This window comes from Schistocerca nitens, chromosome 8 (genome assembly GCF_023898315.1).
Source record: "Schistocerca nitens isolate TAMUIC-IGC-003100 chromosome 8, iqSchNite1.1, whole genome shotgun sequence".
Lineage (NCBI taxonomy): Eukaryota > Metazoa > Arthropoda > Insecta > Orthoptera > Acrididae > Schistocerca > Schistocerca nitens.
In genome coordinates this window covers 380,202,542-380,226,931 of record NC_064621.1, presented here as the reverse complement: position 1 = coordinate 380,226,931, position 24,390 = coordinate 380,202,542, and positions in this window count along the sequence as shown.

The following is a 24,390-nucleotide window of genomic DNA, read 5'->3' as shown; positions in this document are numbered from 1 at the left end:
ACGAAAGTAATGAGAAGTAGGAGGAATGAGAACAGCGAAAAACTTAACATCAGGATTGATGGTCACAATGTACATGAAGTTAAGGAACTCTGCTACCTAGGCAGCTTAATAACCAATGACTGACGGGGCAAGGAGGACATCAAAAGCAGATTAGCACTGGAGAAACGGGCGTTCCTGGCCAAGAGAAGTCTACTAGTATCAAACATAGGCCTTAATTTGAGAAAGAAATTTTTTTAAATGAACGTTTGGAGCACAGAATTGTAATGTAGTGAAACATGGATTGCGGGAAAACCGGGACAGACAGGATCGAAGCATTTGAGATATGGTGCTACAGACGAATGTTGAAAATTGGGTGGCCTATAAGTTAAGGAATGAGGAGGCTCGTGGAGAATCGGACAGGAAATGAATATGTGGAAATACACTCCTGGAAATGGAAAAAAGAACACATTGACACCGGTGTGTCAGACCCACCATACTTGCTCCGGACACTGCGAGAGGGCTGTACAAGCAATGATCACACGCACGGCACAGCGGACACACCAGGACCCGCGGTGTTGGCCGTCGAATGGCGCTAGCTGCGCAGCATTTGTGCACCGCGCCGTCAGTGTCAGCCAGTTTGCCGTGGCATACGGAGCTCCATCGCAGTCTTTAACACTGGTAGCATGCCGCAACAGCGTGAACGTGAACCGTATGTGCAGTTGACGGACTTTGAGCGAGGGCGTATAGTGGGCATGCGGGAGGCCGGGTGGACGTACCACCGAATTGCTCAACACGTGGCGCGTGAGGTCTCCACAGTACATTGATGTTGTCGCCAGTGGTCGGCGGAAGGTGCACGTGCCCGTCGACCTGGGACCGGACCGCAGCGACGCACGGATGCACGCCAAGACCGTAGGATCCTACGCAGTGCCGTAGGGGACCGCACCGCCACTTCCCAGCAAATTAGGGACACTGTTGCTCCTGGGGTATCGGCGAGGACCATTCGCAACCGTCTCCATGAAGCTGGGCTACGGTCCCGCACACCGTTAGGCCGTCTTCCGCTCACGCCCCAACATCGTGCTGCCCGCCTCCAGTGGTGTCGCGACAGGCGTGAATGGAGGGACGAATGGAGACGTGTCGTCTTCAGCGATGAGAGTCGCTTCTGCCTTGGTGCCAATGATGGTCGTATGCGTGTTTGGCGCCGTGCAGGTGAGCGCCACAATCAGGACTGCATACGACCGAGGCACACAGGGCCAACACCCGGCATCATGGTGTGGGGAGCGATCTCCTACACTGGCCGTACACCACTGGTGATCGTCGAGGGGACACTGAATAGTGCACGGTACATCCAAACCGTCATCGAACCCATCGTTCTACCATTCCTAGACCGGCAAGGGAACTTGTTGTTCCAACAGGACAATGCACGTCCGCATGTATCCCGTGCCACCCAACGTGCTCTAGAAGGTGTAAGTCAACTACCCTGGCCAGCAAGATCTCCGGATCTGTCCCCCATTGAGCATGTTTGGGACTGGATGAAGCGTCGTCTCACGCGGTCTGCACGTCCAGCACGAACGCTGGTCCAACTGAGGCGCCAGGTGGAAATAGCATGGCAAGCCGTTCCACAGGACTACATCCAGCATCTCTACGATCGTCTCCATGGGAGTAGCAGCCTGCATTGCTGCGAAAGGTGGATATACACTGTACTAGTGCCGACATTGTGCATGCTCTGTTGCCTGTGTCTATGTGCCTGTGGTTCTGTCAGTGTGATCATGTGATGTATCTGACCCCAGGAATGTGTCAATAAAGTTTCCCCTTCCTGGGACAATGAATTCACGGTGTTCTTATTTCAATTTCCAGGAGTGTACTTACAAGGAGAAGGGACAGGATGATAGGATCTGTTAAGACATCAAGGAATGACTTCCATGATATTAGAGGGAGCTGTAGAGAGTAAAAGCTGTAGAGGAAGGCAGAGATTGGAGTACATCCAGCAAATAATTGAGGGCGTAGGTTGCAAGTGCTACTCTGAGATGAAGAGGTTAAGAGGTTAACACAGGGGAGGAATTCGTTGCGGGCCGCATTAATGCAGTCAGAAGACTGATGATTCAAAAAAACAAAAAAAGAGAGAGACAAGAAATGGAGACTGCAGGAGGGATTTGGAGTGCTCAATACCCAGGCGTGTCTTCAGAGTCTGTCCATACATGAGGAGGTAGTCGATGGTGGGGGCAGACTCTGTGAAGATTCGCATAAGGAAGATAGGACCTGCATTGTAGATACAGCCTGCTGTGCTTATTGCTATGGCAGTAATAGAATTCAGTTTGGAGACACTCTCATCTACCGTGATCTCAGGGCTAACCTTCGTTATCGTGGCAGTGACAGTGAGGGGGCAGCGAAGACGATGAGGTTGTTTGATCAGGGCCAGTGTTGAACGGAGTGCGAGTGACATGAGGATCAAATTTAATGTCTTTGATTTTGAGGAGGTGGTCTGATTGGAAACTGGTACTATTGAATTTGATTAGGACTGAATCTTTGAGGGGGATGGGATATGATTTTGGTGACAGGAATGTGAGGGATTTACTTAGGATTTCGACAGTGAGGTATTTGGTACTTATGTATTTGGGGGCCAAGTGGGGTAGAATGAAGGTGTGAACAAATGGGGCAGGAAAAGGTGAGGTGGGTGTGGTGCCATGTGTCCGGTCGGAGTCGGATTTTTTTGGCGTTGTTTTGGTTACTGTGCTGGCTTGAGAAGGTTTGGCTGCCTGTTGACCATATTTTGGTTTCTGGCATTGCAGCAGTAGCTTGGTGAGTTGTTTTAGCTGGAGTTACAGGTGAAGTAATCGGTGTGGGATATCAAATGCCCCACCCGAGACTCATCTCTCCCATGATCTGAAGAGGTCCAGAGACTTAGACTGTCTTCCTTTTTCACAGAAGCAGGTCATTTTGGTTTTATGGAACTTCAGATCTGTCAACATAAGACAGACAATGCATTAAAGCAGATTACTGTTCTAGGCTTTAACACGATCAGTCCCGTTGACACATATTCACACCTACGTTGCTATATATATTGCTGTGGGTGAGTAGTGTTTGGCTCCACTCAGTGCAACCCATTCTATAAGTGACAACAATTCCTGAATGAAAGAGAATTATCCATTTATCCAGTAACAGTATTAATGATGAGAGAACTGCAGTAACTTCTGGTCATTTATCAGTTAACCAATAAGTGGCCAAAACACAACGACACGGCATTAAAATACACTGTCAACGATAGACAGCAACAGTTTTCCAAATTTACCAATCAGATCCCTTTCTCACCGTCACTATAAAGGTCACTGATAACATGACAGAAATTACACACTTTTCAGCCATTTTTATAGGACTGTATTGTACATAAAAGCTCACTTGAAACTGCAAACAAGCACTCATTTAATGAATTGAATATAACTCCACTACATAAACATGAACTCAGTGTAATTACTTTGTCTGCTTACATAAGAGAAATATACAGGAAGTGCTGAGAGGTATAAGTGAATGAGAAAATTGTGTGAAGTTGTTTTCGGTGGAATTCTTGTCGTGGATTATCAATCTTGATTGATAATCAGTTGCAAGGGCCAGTTTTCAGTAGAGCGGTCAGTGATGCGTGGTTTGCCGCGAAATTATTGCCAGCGCTTGATATATTCAACAATATTAACGACCTTTCTTTCCCGAATGACATTCATTCAAAGAAATGTCACTGGCCAAACCTGTCTTCGCTCCATGCTCCTGATGTTAGGAATTCTATGTTTAGAGTAATTCTGCGATCGGTATCATCCAAGGGAATACATCAGATATTTCTGGAGAATAAACGTAAGAGTGAAATATGAGAATTAATATAAGAGTTGACACAAGAGTGAAATATATTATGAAATTTTGATAAGATTTTAACACCTGAGAATACCAAACACACAAATATCATGTACTAAATGTATGACATTGTTTGTGAAACCCAGTCATAATTTTACTATTAAGCTCATCAATTGATAAGAATATACGTGTAGATAAACTAAAAAAATAAAAACAATAATTGGCTTTCGAAGACAGGGCGCAAAGGTGAAAGCCCGCGACGCTGAAATTATAGCGCGTTAAAGGTCATCTACGGTACATCGAAAACTCTGACCTCTGTTTTCTCGGAAAAGGTTGAGCATCTACCGATAAGCGGAGACACGTGTTCGGTTATTTTGACTCGTCCTCTACTGAGCGAAGTTTCTGGGAAATTAGGTTGTGATATTTGCCGTGTTCTTCTCACAAGAATTACTTTCCCTATAGGAGTGTAGAACTGTGTCAGAGATTTACACAGATTCTGTCCACATTTGTTTCTCGCGTTAGTATTTATGAGTAATTCGTATTTGAATTCCATGTAGTATTAACGTACTTTGTGGAGAATAAACACACCCATGGCATGTCTGGCCCTTTGTCGCCAGTGGTTCGTAAGGCGAAACACCTTGTGATGTAGTGGGGCAGGAAGAGTGACGAATCACCTACTCACTCTTCAATTTGCAGACCAACAAAAGAGGGAAATGCATGACCAAAATCCAGCGACCTGCCTTCTCCTGCGCTTCTACATTCCACCCCCACCCCTTCCACCGTGTTACACTGTCGGAACACAGTTTATCCCATAACATGGTTCTATTCTACGTAGATGTAGTACACGCATTTAATATTCGTTCTTAACTTATTTCATTTAACAGCATACCATCATTTTATATCATTAGAATATTGTTTTCAACTATATGTGATTCTTCCATTCTATCCAATGCAGAAAATATTAGTCCTAGAGAAAAAATGAACAGTTTTTGCAGGAAATGTAATTTAGTTTAATTTTGTACGGGAAAAATTTTCGCTAAAGGCTGTGGTTTTCGGGTTATCCAAGAGAAACGTAAAGTGACTCTTAACGAAAATTCCACCTCAACGCTCATAATCCACCGTTGGGAATTTTTAGTATGTTGTTCACGACATTCATTCCAACCATTCTAGAAAAATTTAACACTACCCTGATCTTCCTTTGTTGAATGGAATATTTAGGAGGATTCCGTGGTTGGTTGCTCGTGCAATGATGTAATCGTGGAGCTTTGTGATTTGTGGAAAATGCTATGCGGTGTCTCAATGTTTCAACGTCGAGCAATCACAGCTGTCTTTTGAATCATGCATGGCCCAATAGGGAGTCGTAGCGACAAATGCGTTTTCAAAAGCAGAAAACGAAAGTGGAAATTGTTTTACTCTAGTCACCAACTAGAGACACTGTTTCGGTGCTGGATACTGACGAGCAAGCTGGAATGTAATCATTCCGGTCAAACCCCATTCCACATTATGTAAAATCAATAAGATACATTCGACTGGTGGTTCATGAGCTGTACGATCTCGAAGCTGGCACTGGTCAATATGCTACCAGAACGTTGGAAATGCTCACCTACAAAATTAACATCGGCAATTTTCTTGTGTTTTCCGTCATTCCTCAATTGCTTCTGTTTTCTTTGAGATGTGGTCAGCCTGTAGCACTAAATGAAAGGCTTACGGTTTTGGCATATGCATTTCGCTTCTTTTTATTTGTGAAGTAATGTGGCCAGTAATACACGTTTAGTTTATGTATATAAGAGCTACATTATATGATGATTACAGATACATTATTACATTACAGTGTTCACTTCACTCTCTTGCTGTTAGGTGAGAAACAACTTTTTGGGGCTCAAGTTTCATAGGTTAAATTACTATTTAGTTCTGCTTACGGTTTTGTGATTTCATTGATACATATGTGTCGTGCTAGAGTTGTACTTCGTTTGTCTGCGTACACCAGGATGTCCGACTTTCGTTCAATTACGAATACATTTCAACTGATCACTTCACTTTCGCTGTTCAATATGTGTTGGATTTGTGTGTTTACTATAAGTAGTGTTACCAACTGTAGGTATATAGTTTTGCTTCGTCAGGCACAACAGAAACAAAAGATGAACAAAAACCACGCAGCAGTTAAGGAACTTGCTTAACATGAAAAGTTGGTACTACTCAGTAGGGGAAGAGGTGAAATAATTCCTATTTAGGAAGCACACACACATAGAATGGTCGAAGCAAAGGACACGCCAAAAGAAGATTGATACAAGTGAACAAAAGCTTTTCTTAACAAAAGAGCTCTACTGACGTGAGGTACCGACACGGAACTGATGAAGAGGTTGCTGGTAATGTACCTGTGGAGCAGGTAAAGAGAGCGCCCTTTGGGAAACCCTTACCAGGAGAGGGAACAGACTGGTGGGGCGTCTGCTACATCACCCAGCAACAGCAAACTTGTCGCTGGATGGAGCAGCAGAGGGGAAAATAGTATCGGTAGATAATGACTAAATTAGGCGAAACAGTTTAGAGAGGATACTGGACGTAGTAGTTACTTAGATGTGAAAAGATAGAGCAGCACTGGAAAGGATGGAGGATAGCACCAATCCAGTTGAATGACTGACATAAAAAATTACTGTAGTTAATAACGTAACTAGAGCCAAATTTAACAGGTTCGAAAATTATTTCGTTTGATATTATTTTAAAAACAAAATCCCTTCCTTTGCATTGAGCTGCATATGCGTTTAGTGACTAAGGCTTTAGCAACCAGCAGTGGATACAAACCAGAATTGAAATAACAGATCTGGTAACCTGTGTTGTTACTGAGATCAGTGACCTGGAATGCGAAGTCTCAATGCTTACAAGCTTCAACACAACGCAGTACATCTTTTCTGGCCCACATCTGTATACACATCTACAGTCCCCAAGCCATCTCTTAGTAAATGGTGGAGGATACTTCATGTGCGACTTGCGAGTCTTCCCCAGTTTAGGTTTTTTATCTAGTAGTGTCTGATATTTTGCTGTTGAAAGTAATAGGCATCGGACTTCAAGGTTTATGACAACACTGGATGAGAGGCTTACACCCAAGGTACACATTTGGAGGTACATCTACATCTACATCTACATTTATACTCCGCAAGCCACCCAACGGTGTGTGGCGGAGGGCACTTTGCGTGCCACTGTCATTACCTCCCTTTTCTGTTCCAGTCGCGTATGGTTCGCCGGAAGAACGACTGTCTGAAAGCCTCCGTGCGCGCTCGAATCTCTCTAATTTTAAATCCGTGATCTCCTCGGGAGGTATAAGTAGGGGGAAGCAATATATTCGATACCTCATCCAGAAACGCACCCTCTCGAAACCTGGCGAGCAAGGTACACCGCGATGCAGAGCGCCTCTCTTGCAGAGTCTGCCACTTGAGTTTGCTAAACATCTCCGTAACGCTATCACGGTTACCAAACAACTCTGTGACGAAACGTGCCGCTCTTCTTTGGATCTTCTCTATCTCCTCCGTCAACCCGATCTGGTACGGATCCCACACTGATGAGCAATACTCAAGTATAGGTCGAACGAGTGTTTTGTAAGCCATCTCCTTTGTTGATGGACTACATTTTCTAAGGACTCTCCCAATGAATCTCAACCTGGTACCCGCCTTACCAACAATTAATTTTATATGATCATTCCACTTCAAATCGTTCCGCACGCATACTCCCAGATATTTTACAGAAGTAGCTGCTACCAGTGTTTGTTCCGCTATCATATAATCATACAATAAAGGATCCTTCTTTCTATGTATTCGCAATACATTACATTTGTCTATGTTAAGGGTCAGTTGCCACACCCTGCACCAAGCGCCTATCCGCTGCAGATCTTCCTGCATTTCGCTACAATTTTCTAATGCTGCAACTTCTCTGTATACTACAGCATCATCCACGAAAAGCCGCTTGGTACTGAAGTTTATCCAAGAACAATGACATTGAACAGAATTTTAAAACTTAAAGGCTGATTTTCTGTTTGAGAAGTTCTTAGTTCAATAAATAGGGTCCTAGCCAAATTTATTTGCCATTTCATTCGTCTTTCTAAAGGGAACTTTAAAGTTTGAGGACATCTCTGACGTCTCATTATGTATTTATATAATTGGATTTAATGTTAAAATTTCGTGATTTTTATTGTGGAGTCGAGTAAATATTTTGTTGACTCCTTATCTCGACGGTCACCCTCTATTGCGTATTTTTTCATCAAATACGAAATTAATCTCAATCTTTAATTACTCCATTTCCACTCGCGATTGCACTCAGCGAACGGACCCACGACGCGCCCTGCTGACTTCCTCAGACCAGGCCTACTGCCACTCACGCGCTCCAAAGTCAGCAGACGCAAAACCTCACCCTGCTCATGATGTGGGGCGTCCCCCGCGTCATATTCGATGGTAAAGCCTAGAATAAGTAAGTAACGATAGATTCGATGCGATACGTACAGGACCGATATCCGGACCCTTAATCCTTCCTCCCACGGTACGAGGTAGCCAACGTTGACGTGCATGTGGACGGGACATCCGATACGGCGCCCGTCTGCACACGGAACGAGCTGGCTAAAGTAATTTGCGCTCTCAGCCATTGTCGGCTTTATTTGGCTCACGAATCACACAGTTTATTTACGAAAATGCACGCGCATACAATAGCTGCGTTAACTCTGTTAGCGATTCGTGGATGGCTTGAACAGCTAATTGCTGGTAGAGGAACATTACATAGCGCTGTACAATGATCAGAGGTACATATTAGTAGAAGTCAATTGCATTTTCATCCCATTTTCCCTTTTAAATAGAGTATAATGAAGATATAGCGGCTACTGTTCGTTTGCGAGTTCATAATATCCATATTCTCGATGTTGCATTGACTAGCAACACTTTACAATAATGTACTTTATCACACAGGTTTCAAGCTGGAGATTCGGTTCGTAATTTCATTCCAATGGAAGAGATTTATTTAGAGTTGCCCACTGCCATTGAAAAAGATATTTACCGATAAGATACAAACATTAATCCATCCATAAACAGAAAGTATCATAATAGCAAAAACCTCGAGTGCGTAACTTGTTTTTAGTTTCTGACGTAGACTGGCCTCTGGGGCAATATTCCAGTCACTGACTGCAGCAAATATATCACTTACAATAAATAACATCGACTTGTGAGACGATACTACTACTAAATTAATAAGAAAGACCCAGAATGCTTTAGAGATGATTTAGGGAAAACATGCATCTTCACGGTTCTTAGCTCACGACGCTATGAACTGCGTTACAGTTTCAACATAACTGCTGCGTCTACATATATGACATACATTGTTTAAAGATTGCAGCTACAAATATCATTATTTTATATTTAACTTCACCAAAAAGACGTCCAGCTGACATTTTCACTCCTCGCGGCTACTACTGCACGAAGTCCTGATTCATCTGATATCAATAACCCCTTTCCTTTCTCTCCCTTCCTCCTTCAATTGGCATAAAAACGGAACGCTAGACGGCACAGGTTCGAGATCGTCTTACCTTGCCTGCAATATTTGTGCGCTTTCTTGCTTCAGATTTACTGATATGAACCACGTTCTTGAATATTTTTATCTTAGGCAAATAACGAGGGGAGACCTCAGATGCAACGTTGGTGTGCTGTTGCGTAAGTAGCACTCAAAGAACCAAAGAGAAAGGCTCGTTGTTCCTTCTATGTGCCTGTCTTTTGCTGCATAAGGTAAAACTTAGCTTCTTTGTACTTCCAACAGATTGATGATACATCAGTTTCGGTCTATACCAGCAAGCTAGAATCGTTGTCGTCCACTTAACACCTGCCGTCCGCCTAATTCTCATACGCATGGTATTCAAGTAAATAACTAACCTAACGAATTCGCGCAGTGGTTCTATTCTTAGTGTATCTTACAGGAGCTATATCCGAATAAAGTCAGTAAGAATGGCCGAGAATGGAAAAGGTCTATGTTCGAGTGCCGAGTCTGCCGAAGTGCATAAAAACAGCCAACACACTGCTGCTGAGCGATTCGTTGTTTGTCTGCTCTCTCCCGCGAGTGGCGAGGATCAAGAACACCTTTACTTCCCTTGCCTCTTCTCTCACCCATATAGGCGGAAGATAATTTGCCATTTTCCTTCCTTCTTAGGAATCGACTAATAACAGCCTTAATTTCGATAAAGTATGGCGCTCTATCGGCTTTCCTTCACAGTCATCGTGCCGGGGACATTCGGTACTCAGCATTCAGTCTATCTAGCCTTCTTCTTCCGAAACACTCGTCTAGTCACCCAGTTATTTGAGGCATTTCTCTTTTTGTGATGTTATCGAAAGTTATTTGTCGAAAGTTTCGACATGAGTACTTTCATTTAGCCACAGGGTGCAAGTTTCTAGGCTAGCCATGGGGATGGTCTGTAAGCAACACTTTTCTACATCTACCGTAAGTTCTGTCTCAGCCTACTCATGGAATTTTCCGTTTCCTATCGATTTGAGCCTTTGCAGCTGTTAATGTTGGTAACTTCAAAGCTAATGTCCTGAAAGAAAGCTTGCGGGATGGCAGCCGAGCTCGTGGCGAATCGAAGTTTCACTATATAGGTATCACTAGACGCCCCTTCTCCACATATTCCGTCTCCCGTTCTACTTAACAGCTAAAAAACGACACTGTACCGTACAGGCGTTCTACTCTTCTACGTGAAAGCAATAACACTTAAGATGTAATAGTACCAGTTCTGAATGGAAAGATGGTCAGTAGTGCGATTCAAAAGAAAAACCTATCCGCTCACTGACATGTAACGTTCTCGCTAACAGGATCACTGTATAAAGTAGCCTCGATTTTCTATCCTTCTTGGACCCTTTAATTAGTTTTGGCTTGTTTTAATTAACAGTCAGCACTACCCATTAAACTTTTACTTCGATTAATACGTGCGAAGTTTTCGTACGAACCATGACTGTACTCGACACTTTTTCCTTGACTACAAAACCATCCACCAGTGGCTCATTACACAGGAAGCAGCTGTCCCAGTAAAAGAGAACTGTAAAACTGGAGTGCAAAAGAAAGAATGTACTTTTCAACAGTCTTTATAGCTTTTAGCTGTTACCATGACAAATATGAATAATTCAAACGAAACGATTATGGTCTGAATAACTGACAGAACCTAAAGGAACATTCACATTTTTAGTAACTGCATATACATATAGACTTCCCTAGCCTCCATAAAGGGTGGGTAATGTACCATTATTAGGTACACTTTCATTTTGGGTCCGGTAGGTCTTTGTCACATTATATATATTTTATGCGCCATTCGCAGTCTGGCGTACGTTTATGTACGATGTTCGAAATAATTCAGCATTTTCTTGTACCACTGGTTGTCAGCGGACAAACAAGTGACTGAGGTCGAAACCTTCAGCTGACGCAGTAAAAAGCGCTGGTAGTCTACAACAAAAATGCAGCACATGTTTCTGTGATACAAAGTAAGGCAAACTGATAATCCACATATTACTAAGACTTTAAGACAGTACTTAATAAGAGGAAATTACTATTCCAGAATGAAACAATGCTTAACCGCGAAATACTCTCTTATGGTAACTTCCTGTGATCATTGATGTATAGTAAAGGATGAATTACGTAGTAAACGCTTCGTGAAACCTGACTTGGAGCTTAAAATATACTCTTATGTAGTATTCACCATAACTGATACTTAATTTTACGCCAGCGGCTTCTGTAATGTGTTGGTATTTGTTGTTGTTCAGTTACGATTATTAACAGTTATGGGTGTTGTAGAACGTTAGTATCCAAAGTTACATGAGACAATCACTAATAATTGAACGAGAAATACGTTTCATTTTATTAAATGCCTTGCTAGACTGCTTGTTACAACCCCATAGTAGTGTGCAGTGGCTGGCGAGATTAAATCACTTTTCTCATGAATGGTTTGTGGTATCATTTCAATAATTTCTATACCCTGTGAAAGTTACTTAAATTATGTAGGATCTTCGAGCTAAAATTTATCATACGTACTCGAAAAATGGTTCAAATGGCTCTGAGCACTATGGGACTCAACTGCTGTGGTCATCAGTCCCCTAGAACTTAGAACTACTTAAACCTAACTAACCTAAGGACATCACACACATCCATGCCCGAAGCAGGATTCGAACCTGCGACCGTAGCAGTCGCACGGTTCCGGACTGCGCGCCTAGAACCGCGAGACCACCGCGGCCGGCCATACGTACTCGTTTCAGCGATTTGATCATTTCTACAAATTCGAATGCACAGACTGTCATCATACATATACGTTCAAGGCCCTTTCGAGAATATTTTTCCGCAAAAGCGATTTATCATTTGGTGTCCCATTTCGCCTCTTTCCCTTCTACGCTTTCACCCGAGTCTGTTTCCGCTAGTAATTGTGATAAACACAGTAAACAAATCTTGCACTTGTGCGCCTCTGGCACCCCATTCAGCTTGGTGCCCCAAGTAGGAGGCTGTATAGCCTGGGTCTTAAACCAGCCCTGCATATGTTATTTATTTAGTTATTGCGTTATTTTTATTGTGTGTGTATGTCTGTCTAGTGATATGATTTCATGTTTAAATAATTCGAGTTATTTGAATCCTTCTGCTTGAATGCTACATTTCATTGACTGTCTCCTTCTTTGCTGTTTGTTGCTGGATGCGTCGTCCAAGGTCGCGCAGGACTAGCCGAGCGGTCTGCGGCGCTGCAGACATGGACTGTGCGGCTGGTCCCGGCGGAGGTTTGAGTCCTCCCTCGGGCATGGGTGTGTGTGCTTGTCCTTAGGATAATTTCGGTTAAGTAGTGTGTACGCTTAGGGACTGATGACCTTAGCAGTTAAGTCCCTTAAGATTTCACCCACATTTGAACATTTCGTCGTCCAAGTGGAAGGCTAATTATTGGTGGAGTGGTCGCAAGCCTACAGGAACAACATGATATGTTTCCATCTTTTCGTTAAAGTCCGTCGCGTATACAGAAAAAACTGTAAGGCATCGCATTTTTAATAATCGCAGAAAAAAATATTCATTTTCAGTAGTACTGATTGAGAAACATATAGTCGAAATTTGCGAAGGTGGAGTAAGTTTCACTTCCACACACCGAGGGAGGATTTACGAGATTACGCTGAGTTGTGACCAGGCCGAAGTCATAGAATTTCAGCGGTACACCTGATTTTATTATTCAATGAACGTTACATTACTGCGATAGGATTTCATAATACATATAGTCGCGTGTAATTGGTTTTTGGGGAGAGGAAATAATTGAAGAAAGCAAGGATGGGAGGAATGGGGATGAATATCTGTTAGGTAGATGAAGCGGGGGGGGGGGGTTGGAAGGGAGAGGGAGAACGATGATATGGCAGAGCTAGGCAGATGTAGAAAACAGGGATGATGGATCCCCATACTCCGTGACAGAGCGAAGGGGAACGATGTGGGAGACCCGCAACGCTGTACTAGGCAAGGTCCTAGTGGAGGTGGTTTGCCGTTGCCTTCCTCCGTCCGTAATGGAGATGAATGATGATAATGAAGACGACATGACAACACCCAGTCATCTCGAGGCAGGGAAAATTCCTGACGCCGTCGGGAATCGAACCCGGGACTCCATGCTCGGGAAGCGAGAACGCTGCCGCGAGACAACGAGCAGAGGACAGAAAATGAGGAAGAAAGCATCAATAGGGGAAAAACACACACACACACACATAGAGAGAGAGAAAGAGAGAGAGATATAACATCAACGATATATAAATTTTTTTATTACTAGTGGAATATGAACGTGTGGATAATATTCATTTAATTATGTAATTATTTCTTAAAAAGATGATAATTATATGGTGTTATAGCTGCAGCATTTCGGATCCCCGCCAGTGAGTTGACACATGTCGGCAAATAACGCGTCCCCTGATAAATCCCCAGACGAATTAGTCCATGGGTGTGAGGTTGGGAGAACGCGCCTCCCTGAGCACGGGTTATGAACACGGAATCCATCTTCCAAGAAATCCATCTCCCAGGAAACACACCATTCAAAGACGAACCCATATCTGTGGTATAATGGAGAGGTGTACCGTCCTATTGGAAATACACTCCTGGAAATGGAAAAAAGAACACATTGACACCGGTGTGTCAGACCCACCATACTTGCTCCGGACACTGCGAGAGGGCTGTACAAGCAATGATCACACGCACGGCACAGCGGACACACCTGGAACCGCGGTGTTGGCCGTCGAATGGCGCTAGCTGCGCAGCATTTGTGCACCGCCGCCGTCAGTGTCAGCCAGTTTGCCGTGGCATACGGAGCTCCAGCGCAGTCTTTAACACTGGTAGCATGCCACGACAGCGTGGACGTGAACCGCATGTGCAGTTGACGGACTTTGAGCGAGGGCGTATAGTGGGCATGCGGGAGGCCGGGTGGACGTACCGCCGAATTGCTCAACACGTGGGGCGTGAGGTCTCCACAGTACATCGATGTTGTCGCCAGTGGTCGGCGGAAGGTGCACGTGCCCGTCGACCTGGGACCGGACCGCAGCGACGCACGGATGCACGCCAAGACCGTAGGATCCTACGCAGTGCCGTAGGGGACCGCACCGCCACTTCCCAGCAAATTAGGGACACTGTTGCTCCTGGGGTATCGGCGAGGACCATTCGCAACCGTCTCCATGAAGCTGGGCTACGGTCCCGCACACCGTTAGGCCGTCTTCCGCTCACGCCCCAACATCGTGCAGCCCGCCTCCAGTGGTGTCGCAACAGGCGTGAATGGAGGGACGAATGGAGACGTGTCGTCTTCAGCGATGAGAGTCGCTTCTGCCTTGGTGCCAATGATGGTCGTATGCGTGTTTGGCGCCGTGCAGGTGAGCGCCACAATCAGGACTGCATACGACCGAGGCACACAGGGCCAACACCCGGCATCATGGTGTGGGGAGCGATCTCCTACACTGGCCGTACACCACTGGTGATCGTCGAGGGGACACTGAATAGTGCACGGTACATCCAAACCGTCATCGAACCCATCGTTCTACCATTCCTAGACCGGCAAGGGAACTTGCTGTTCCAACAGGACAATGCACGTCCGCATGTATCCCGTGCCACCCAACGTGCTCTAGAAGGTGTAAGTCAACTACCCTGGCCAGCAAGATCTCCGGATCTGTCCCCCATTGAGCATGTTTGGGACTGGATGAAGCGTCGTCTCAAGCGGTCTGCACGTCCAGCACGAACGCTGGTCCAACTGAGGCGCCAGGTGGAAATGGCATGGCAAGCCGTTCCACAGGACTACATCCAGCATCTCTACGATCGTCTCCATGGGAGAATAGCAGCCTGCATTGCTGCGAAAGGTGGATATACACTGTACTAGTGCCGACATTGTGCATGCTCTGTTGCCTGTGTCTATGTGCCTGTGGTTCTGTCAGTGTGATCATGTGATGTACCTGACCCCAGGAACGTGTCAATAAAGTTTCCCCTTCTTGGGACAATGAATTCACGGTGTTCTTATTTCAATTTCCAGGAGTGTAAATATTACGCACACGTTCCTCGTGCACAAACTGCGGTAGAAGAAATTAGTGCAACAGATCCACACATATTGCCCCATCGATGAAGCTTTCATCGAAGAAGAACCGGGCGTAGATTTTGTCAGTTGATATTCCCATCCAAAAATCTTTTTTTTCTGGGGGGGGGGGGGAGAGACACGCTGGAATTCCAAGTGCTCCACTTGTGGTGCGTCATCCTAGATGATGAAGTTTTGTCGATTAACATTTCCACAAGTGGGGAAGGTACTCTTATCACTGAATAGGATCTGAGTGAGGATTTTGTGATATGCATTTGCTACAAGCAAATCCTACCACATGTTCTTACGTTCTGCTAAATCCTCGTCATACAATTGGAGGAAAACCTGCAGGTTGTATGGCGTTTTTTTTGTCAGTGTGTGGCCCAACACTTTATGTACCATCGAGCGTGGAATTTCCAGTTCGACCGACAATCGCCTCACCGATTTTGAACTGAGTTCAATAGATATTCAAATGTATTCAGTTATGTCAGTAAAGGTTGATGGATGGCCTTGTTCTGAAGCATTCTTAACCGCACCTGGTACTTAAACTCGTTCTTTACCTATTGAATCGCATTATGAACAGGTCCAGGTTTATTGAAGCGGCGACCAAATCTTGTCCGAATTTCACCATATGATAACTTCTGCTACCGCCAAATAACAATGGCTTCCTGTCCAGCTCAGTTAACATCACGGTTGTTCGGGTACCTGTAACAACAGAACACATGTTTAGCGATGCCTTGAAGCCAATCCATCGTTTCCAACGATAGCTGTAACTTCTACATCTACAATGCACCTGGCATATACATATTACCCCTACTATACCGTTTTCTGCAAAATCAATACTTAATTTCTGGAAACCCTGTATTGAAGCTGTACAACCAGCACAAAGGAAGAGAACACGCTGACTGTAAAGCCATGGACCATGTTCCAGCCATTTCCAAGCCCAAAGCCGCTCCAGCTTGTCCTCAACTTACCCTATGTTCACGATTTATATTAAGGTACCACACAACCCAGTATATGCTGCTTTATCTTCGTCTGCGAGAATGAAGTCAATCGCAGCAGAACAGTGCAAATGGACGTCATATTTTTGAGAAGAATGTCCGCATCACTGCATAATTATGTGATGCGTTCCACATGTATTTGAAAATTTCCCATCTCCTTATCCCTGGACATTATCTATTCTTCATTTAAAAACAAAGATATGAAGTTTGCTACGCCCATCCACACCTGAACCTTACCTTTCACTGAATCGGTATCTGCCCACGATTTTCCTGAGCGAGTACCAACTGCCATTTTCGGACTAACGTATGACAGGGTTCATTCTGAAAACTGAAGGAGGATTAAACTGTGAAGATCAAATTCTTCCACTCACTCATGTTTTAGTCTCAATGTAGCTGTCTTAAGAAAAACACTTGGGTTAGGGGGACCACACTCCTAAATATCTGCCACAAAAATCATTGCTCACGCAGTTTTATTACGAACCTGACACTCCTGAGGCAGGTGAATAATGTGCACACACTTACCTTGTACACTCAGTTTCTTTGCGGGGCTGAGACCAGATATCGACTTTCTTCTGCAGTTATTTCTCTTCGAGGCCGTTTACTAGCTTACAACGTACCAGAAACGTCACCAGCGGCTTGAAATGACCTAGTGTGGAATGTTAAAATATGGCCCTTCTATGGTGTGTCTGAACTACTCGTAGGTGTCTGGGGTTTCAGTCCTGAGAAATTGAGACCAGCTGGGCTGTTTTTGCCATTACGTTGTAAACTTCACCAAGCGACTACGTTCCGTTAACAGCGAAAGTGCAAACACATTATGGATATAATGGCACGGTTTTGATTATCTTTCAACCACGAACCTACTCGCGGCAAGGACAGATTTTAGATCTTGATGGTCATTTTCAATGAGTGTTCGCCTCATGTCTTTCAGTTTCCGTCTTCCTCAATTACCATTAACTTCTGGACGCTGGCGTAAATTCTATGGATACTGACAGAAAGTTCAGAGCCCAGTGTGAACGGTGAACATGTTAGGATGATCTTCAGCAGACCAAGGCGCCAACTCATCCTTACGTCTTCGACTTAATAGAGAAAGATATACGTAGAGAACGTACGGAGTCTGCCTTTGAGTTCTGCTGTTGCGCCGACGGCCTGAGCACGTGCTTGCCGCCCCACTCCTGGTGCAGTGGGCTGTTCCTTTTGGTCGACCTTCAGGGGGAAAGCTGCGTCACCGTAGCCAGCCGCATGACGCAACGCGACTGCATTCTCATAACAGGTTCCTGGTCAGTTAGCGCTCCTATTCCAAGAAGTAATGTTTACTCAGCAACTTCCGCTGCAAGAAGTTCCTACTCATCGCGACGGAATGTTTAGAACGTTTTCACGTGTCATGCTGGAATATTGTTTCTGTCCACAGATGCAGTAGACTTTAGACGTGGCGTCTTCGTCACCTTCGTACAAGGAGCAACACAGAAAACACTTAGGGCGAGGTATAGATTTTATGTTACTTATCGTAATCATGGCAACGAGTTGTAGTGTGTTGCTACGGAAGTAATACCAATAACGATCTGGAAATAAATTTAAAAGTACCTGGGGGCGGTAGGGAACGTGGGATTTGTGAGTCGAGCTCTCTGGTGATTTCACAGGACGTAATTCAGGTCACCATTTATTGATAAACACAAAATCATCATATTACAGATCATGGCAAGAGAAATTTGACAATCGTCGATAATAATACTGTTTAATAGCCGTCTACAACTCCTCCCTTCTCCAAAAGGAAAACAAAGCTTTCTCCTTGCGAATCATTAACGACATTTATAAGTTAGTTCTCAATTTCTTTTAAAACCATTCTTCGACACACAACTCTGAAAATGCTCATAACAAACATATCCCAACTGACTTCACAGTTACTGAACTCATTACGTATCCTTAGAATTACTGGCGCACTACTTAAACACAGTTCAATGATGGCAATCATACATCAATAGCTGTCACATCTATTCCACCATATTTTATAAAATTTCGGAGGAGTAGATATTTTAAAGCAAAACTAACTTTCAATTGAACATTAGATTCCCTTACATAACTTAAAAGGACGAACAGCTACCTCATGTAATCAATAAAAAAAGTCGCACTTAATGTTGATTTTAAACAGCAGACGAAGTAGGAAGAATGATGGCATCCAAAACAAGTCCACTCACTTATAATACAGAAAAATACACTAACATATATACTTTAACAAAGCATGAGCTCATGCTAGTAGGCATTAAACTGACTCAATCCATGGTACAACGACGGATGAAGAGGTATAAGTAAAAACGTCATTGCCATAATACACCAAAATGACAGCTTAAAACAAAGTCGCTGACACACCGATCAATCGCAATGTCCTAATGCACAACAACGACAGCTTAGAAAGAAGTCACTCATACATCAGTCAACCACAATGTCTCCCAAACAACGTCACTCAAACACTAATGAGTGACAATGTTTGCTAAACAACGTCACTGAGACGCTGATGAACGACTCTTTATTTACATCTCACACTGCGGTACCAACCACAGCAGTAAAAAGGAGAATGGACCAAATAGTCTCCATCGGTAATGCAAACAGGCCAACGATCAGTGGCGTGGTAGCTTTTTGTCCTATTGACAGCCCAGCTGAGAATCACACTAGCATAGTCCTGTCACTTCCACATCTGGCCATATCGGTACATGAGAGGCATAGCATCAGTGGCGTGTTGGCTGTTTATCCTCTTGACAGCACATCTGAGAAGCATACTAGCATAATGTAGTATCCTGCCCAATATAGGGTGCCTAGGAAGCTGTTTTCTCGGATCGCTATATAATTTTTTTTTTCTATTGTAATTTCATTCCTCATACGAGGTGGGCCGGCAGTGGCCTACATATGTACAACGTAAGATACAATAAGACAAAGTACAGAAAAAAAGACTTGGTAAAATATGAAAATAAACATAACATGATAGATCTGAAGCCGTTCGACCGAAGGCACTGTGTACATAAAGGAGGTCAACAGTTAAAACAAACTTAGACATCCAATTAGATACATGAACGTAGAAGGACACCCATGAAAGAAACACTGATGCACAAAACCACTGTGGTGATGATCAGACACCAACACACTGATGAAGGGCAGGAGAGGGGGGGGGGGTTGCCACTGGTTGTAGGGGAAAGGGGGAAAGAGGGGGGAAGGACCCAGTAGGAGAAAGAAGGAGGGAGGAAGAGGAGATGGTAGGGGTTGGAAGCCTGGGGAGTGGGAGGGGAGGAAGAGGGAGACAAGGGAGAGAGGAGGGGGGAGAGAGGAATGTGAGGAGGAACAGAGGGAGCCCAGGAGGAAGAGGGGGAAGAGGGAGGGGGTTAGATCTGGTAGGGTGGGATAGATGGAGGGAACAAGGACATCATCAGGGAGGGAGAGTTGGTGGAAGTCAACTTGGGCAAGGGTATGGAGAGTGTGAAGATGGAGAGCAGGTGGGATGCAAGAATACAGGTGCGGCAATGGGCCGGGATGGGCGAGGATGGGAGAAAAGTGGGTGTGGAGGATCGAGCTTGTGGGAGCTGTGAAGGATTCGTATCTGTTCGAGGAAAAGGAGAAGGTATAGATAACAATTCAAGCAAATAGTATTAATGGAGTTTATTACAGTAAGTTAAATTAACAATACTTAATGTGGTGTCACCGCCAGACACCACATGTGCTAGGTGGTAGCTTAAATCGGCCGCGGTCCATTAGTACATGTCGGACCCGCGTGTCGCCACTGTCAGGATCGCAGACCCTGCGCCACCACAAGGCGGGTCTCGAGAGACGTACTAGCACTCGCCCCAGTTGTACGGACGACATTGCTAGCGACTACACATACGAAGCCTTTCTCTCATTTGCCGAGAGACAGTTAAAATAGCCTTCAGCTAAGTCCATGGCTACGACCTAGCAAGGCGCCATTAGTTACTTCATGAATCTAAAGAGTCTCACTTGTATCATCAAGAATGCTGTATACCAAAAGACGATATAAAAGTTAAGTGTTCTAGTAGCTACATTCTTTTCTTTATCACATTCATCACGTATCCTGTTCCAGACTTCGCGCCAGTCGGCGTGTGTGTACGTGTGCCCTTTCGGCTACCCGTCTCTGTGGACTGGCTGCCTTGTCAGTCCACTACACTTAACTTGGTGTATTCACAAAGGTATCTCACAAGCAAATGGTGACACGCAAATAATCAATGTCCTTCGGTATACACAATTTCAATGTAAGGAAAACAATACTGGTCATAAGTCACTGCTTCAGCCTTGTATGACGACTCGTCGTCCACTCCCCGCGGCTAGACGGAGCAGCGCTTATATTATCTTCATATAGATGTCGCTCCAGTCGTGGTGTCGTCCTAGTCAGCGTACTAATGGCTTAAGTCGTCGCACAGCCCTCTCTGCTCCTGCGTTATTGATCTTGTGCTGACGCTTTTTGTTATGGTGGAACACATACTCCTGTCCATATTGGTACATGAGAGGCATATCGTCCACCAGGGCGCCGTACTCTTTAAATCTCAGTAATAAAGGGAAACAGACAGCCTGTTGTTGCCGGTAGATCGGTGTTGCTCAGCAGTCGCACCTCAGTCACTGCAGTACACAGCCCGGCTGATCGCCGACCCACACCAGCAGACAGATGTTCACTTCCTGCTCCCCAGATATTTTGTTGTAGGGACTCCTCACCAGCTGACGTTGTTTGTGCTTCCGCCGTGGCCACAGTACCAGCTTGGCAGCACAGACAGGAAACTCCCTCTGACATGAACAGTCAGAGACGTTGCAGGAAAGGCTCAGTGTTCATGAGACAAGAGGAAACTGAATGTTAATTATGTACAATAAAATGAAACGAAAAGAAAGGATTGTTTGGCGTCCTTCACTGGTTTCACAACCAAAACTATGTAATCATTTACTGGCTAATATTTTCTGCTTTAATTGTGAAACAAATGATAGTTAAACCGTGGGGAATGTATAAAATGATTGAGAATGCATGCAAAATTTAATTTACTAACAACATTTATTTTCCGAAAACAAAGACAGATATAAGTTATGCTAAACACGTTTTTGATGGAATACCGTAAACAACTAAGTGGCTTAAGATCACAATGGGCAAGGATCCTGAGAGAGATCTGAATAACCGAGGGAAGGATAACATTATATTATAGCTTGCGTCACGTAAGACGGCGCTTCCGCGCATAGAGGCGGAGCAGCGAATGGATGACAACTGCGCATGCGCGGCAGCAGAGAGCGGACAAAGTCCACGTCGCCGAACTGCGTTGCTACGGACAACAATCAGGCTCATCTGCTACCATAGTATACTTTCAAATCTATGATGGGAACAGTAAACATTAAAACCAATTTGATCAGTCGTCATGAGAGAAACATTAATTCATGTCTTGACGACGTTGCATCCACTGCTCCACAGATTTACTCCCCATGACATCGGGAGGCAAGAACAGCCACACAGCTTTGTTAGGACGTGAAGCACAATTTTTCTCAACATGACGATTGTCTAACGACAAGATCACTGAAACTGCTTGCAATAAGTATTATTTATTGTTATTTGAACTGTATTATAAGTAAAAATTTAATACAAAACAAAATTAACTTCAAGTGCAAACCGAAATCATTATATTTGTTTGACAACTGCTTCTGCTCAATTGAGTTTTTTTAAATATGTATAAGGTGTGTGTGTTGATGTGTTTGACTGTAGTTCAGTGTAATCACTCCACATAAAAAAGAAATAGTCGTAGAAAAGACTAGTGAAAAGCCTATCGTAAAAATGATTAGTAATTTGTCATATTTTTCGTGGTTAACAGGTATTATGAGTGTAAACTAACTTGTTCGAGATTACAGTGAGAGACCCCATTTATAATCCGTTGCACAAGCAAACAATTAACCATCATCTGGCAATAACTCCAGGGAATGATGACCGATAACATCGAAAACGACCGATATCTCAACAAATAACAGTTACTGTCATTTTAGGGCCTTATCCAATTCGTGCCTTGAAAATGATAGGGGTTTATATGTGGAAATATCGGACTTTTGACGAACTTATCCAGCATTGTCGCGTGTTATTAGAGCATACAACACAGTGGGAAAAGTTTAACGCCGGCCGTGGTGGCCGAGCGGTTCAAGGCGCTACAGCCTGGAACCTCGCTGCTGCTACGGTCGCAGGTTCGAGACTTGCCTCGGGCATGGATGTGTGTGATGTCCTTAGGTTAGTTAGGTTTAAGTAGTTCTAGGTTATAGGGGACTGATGACCACAGCAGTTGAGTCCCATAGTGCTCAGAGCCATTTGAGCCCTTTTTGAAAAGTTTAAATTCTCCTTGTGCAATATGTTCAACATTATAGTCTGCATAATTCAAAGGATACAAAGTCCTAATCGAAAAGGCTAGGAAGTTCTCATTATTATGTACACAAATGATATGTTGACAAACACATTTTTTAAACCACGACTCTTTAAAACTAAGAAATATTATTACTTTGGTCCAAAGTCTACATCGCAATACCACCGTCACTTCTATTTCAATCTGTTTACGTAGAACCTGATTTTAAATTTTCGAATAGGTTCAAGGCTTCTATCCATCATCACTTCCCTGTCAAATTATTCTTTCTGAAGTTTATCAGCATGCCACACAGACTGTGCCCACGCTATAGGGTGATGTTGTCTATTGCCTCATGCACAAGCGATTCAGTCAATGTTATCTTGAATGTTTTTTTTCCGCCCACATAGCCTTATCCTTTTCCCAAATTAATTTCATAGGGCTACATAACAGTGACACGTGGTTAAACGCAAAACTGTGTGACCCCATTCACGTGCAAGGAAGTCAAATTTGTACCTAATGCCACGTGACTCGCATAAATTAACCAGCTGCAGGAGAACGGCACGACTCTGGTCTACACTTTGCTTAATACTTTTATTTTTATGCCGCTTTTTTGGTGTTTGAACTTGGTGTTTTCTCTGTAACAGTTGAATTATAACTGGCTATGACCGACTTCGAAGCAATGTATGACAAGAATTGTGAATCACGTCACGCCATTGACAGCATTTATTTCCGAATAGTAGTCACTGTTGTTTTTCTGACACGTAGTTTACTCTCAGAAACAAAACCAGATGAAGAGTCAGCACGCAGAATAATAATCTGAGAACCTATTCCTATGAAACCTTAAAACCGCCGGTACCATCACTCTTTTTCCAGCAGATCTTCCCGGAATGATTCTAATTGATCCATGTTTCATCAAGGTAATACACGGTTGAACTGACTCCTTCTCTTGTATCGTGAATCTTTATATGAGATGTACACTCCTGGAAATGGAAAAAAGAACACATTGACAACGGTGTGTCAGACCCACCATACTTGCTCCGGACACTGCGAGTGGGCTGTACAAGCAATGATCACACGCACGGCACAGCGGACACACCAGGAACGGCGGTGTTGGCCGTCGAATGGTGCTAGCTGCGCAGCATTTGTGCACCGCCGCCGTCAGTGTCAGCCAGTTTGCCGTGGCATACGGAGCTCCATCGCAGTCTTTAACACTGGTAGCATGCCGCGACAGCGTGGACGTGAACCGTATGTGCAGTTGACGGACTTTGAGCGAGGGCTTATAGTGGGCATGTGGGAGGCCGGGTGGACGTACCGCCGAATTGCTCAACACGTGGGGCGTGAGGTCTCCACAGTACATCTATGTTGTCGCCAGTGGTCGGCGGAAGGTGCACGTGCCCGTCGACCTGGGACCGGACCGCAGCGACGCACGGATGCACGCCAAGACCGTAGGATCCTACGCAGTGCCGTAGGGGACCGCACCGCCACTTCCCAGCAAATTAGGGACACTGTTGCTCCTGGGGTATCGGCGAGGACCATTCGCAACCGTCTCCATGAAGCTGGGCTACGGTCCCGCACACCGTTAGGCCGTCTTCCGCTCACGCCCCAACATCGTGCAGCCCGCCTCCAGTGGTGTCGCGACAGGCGTGAATGGAGGGACGAATGGAGACGTGTCGTC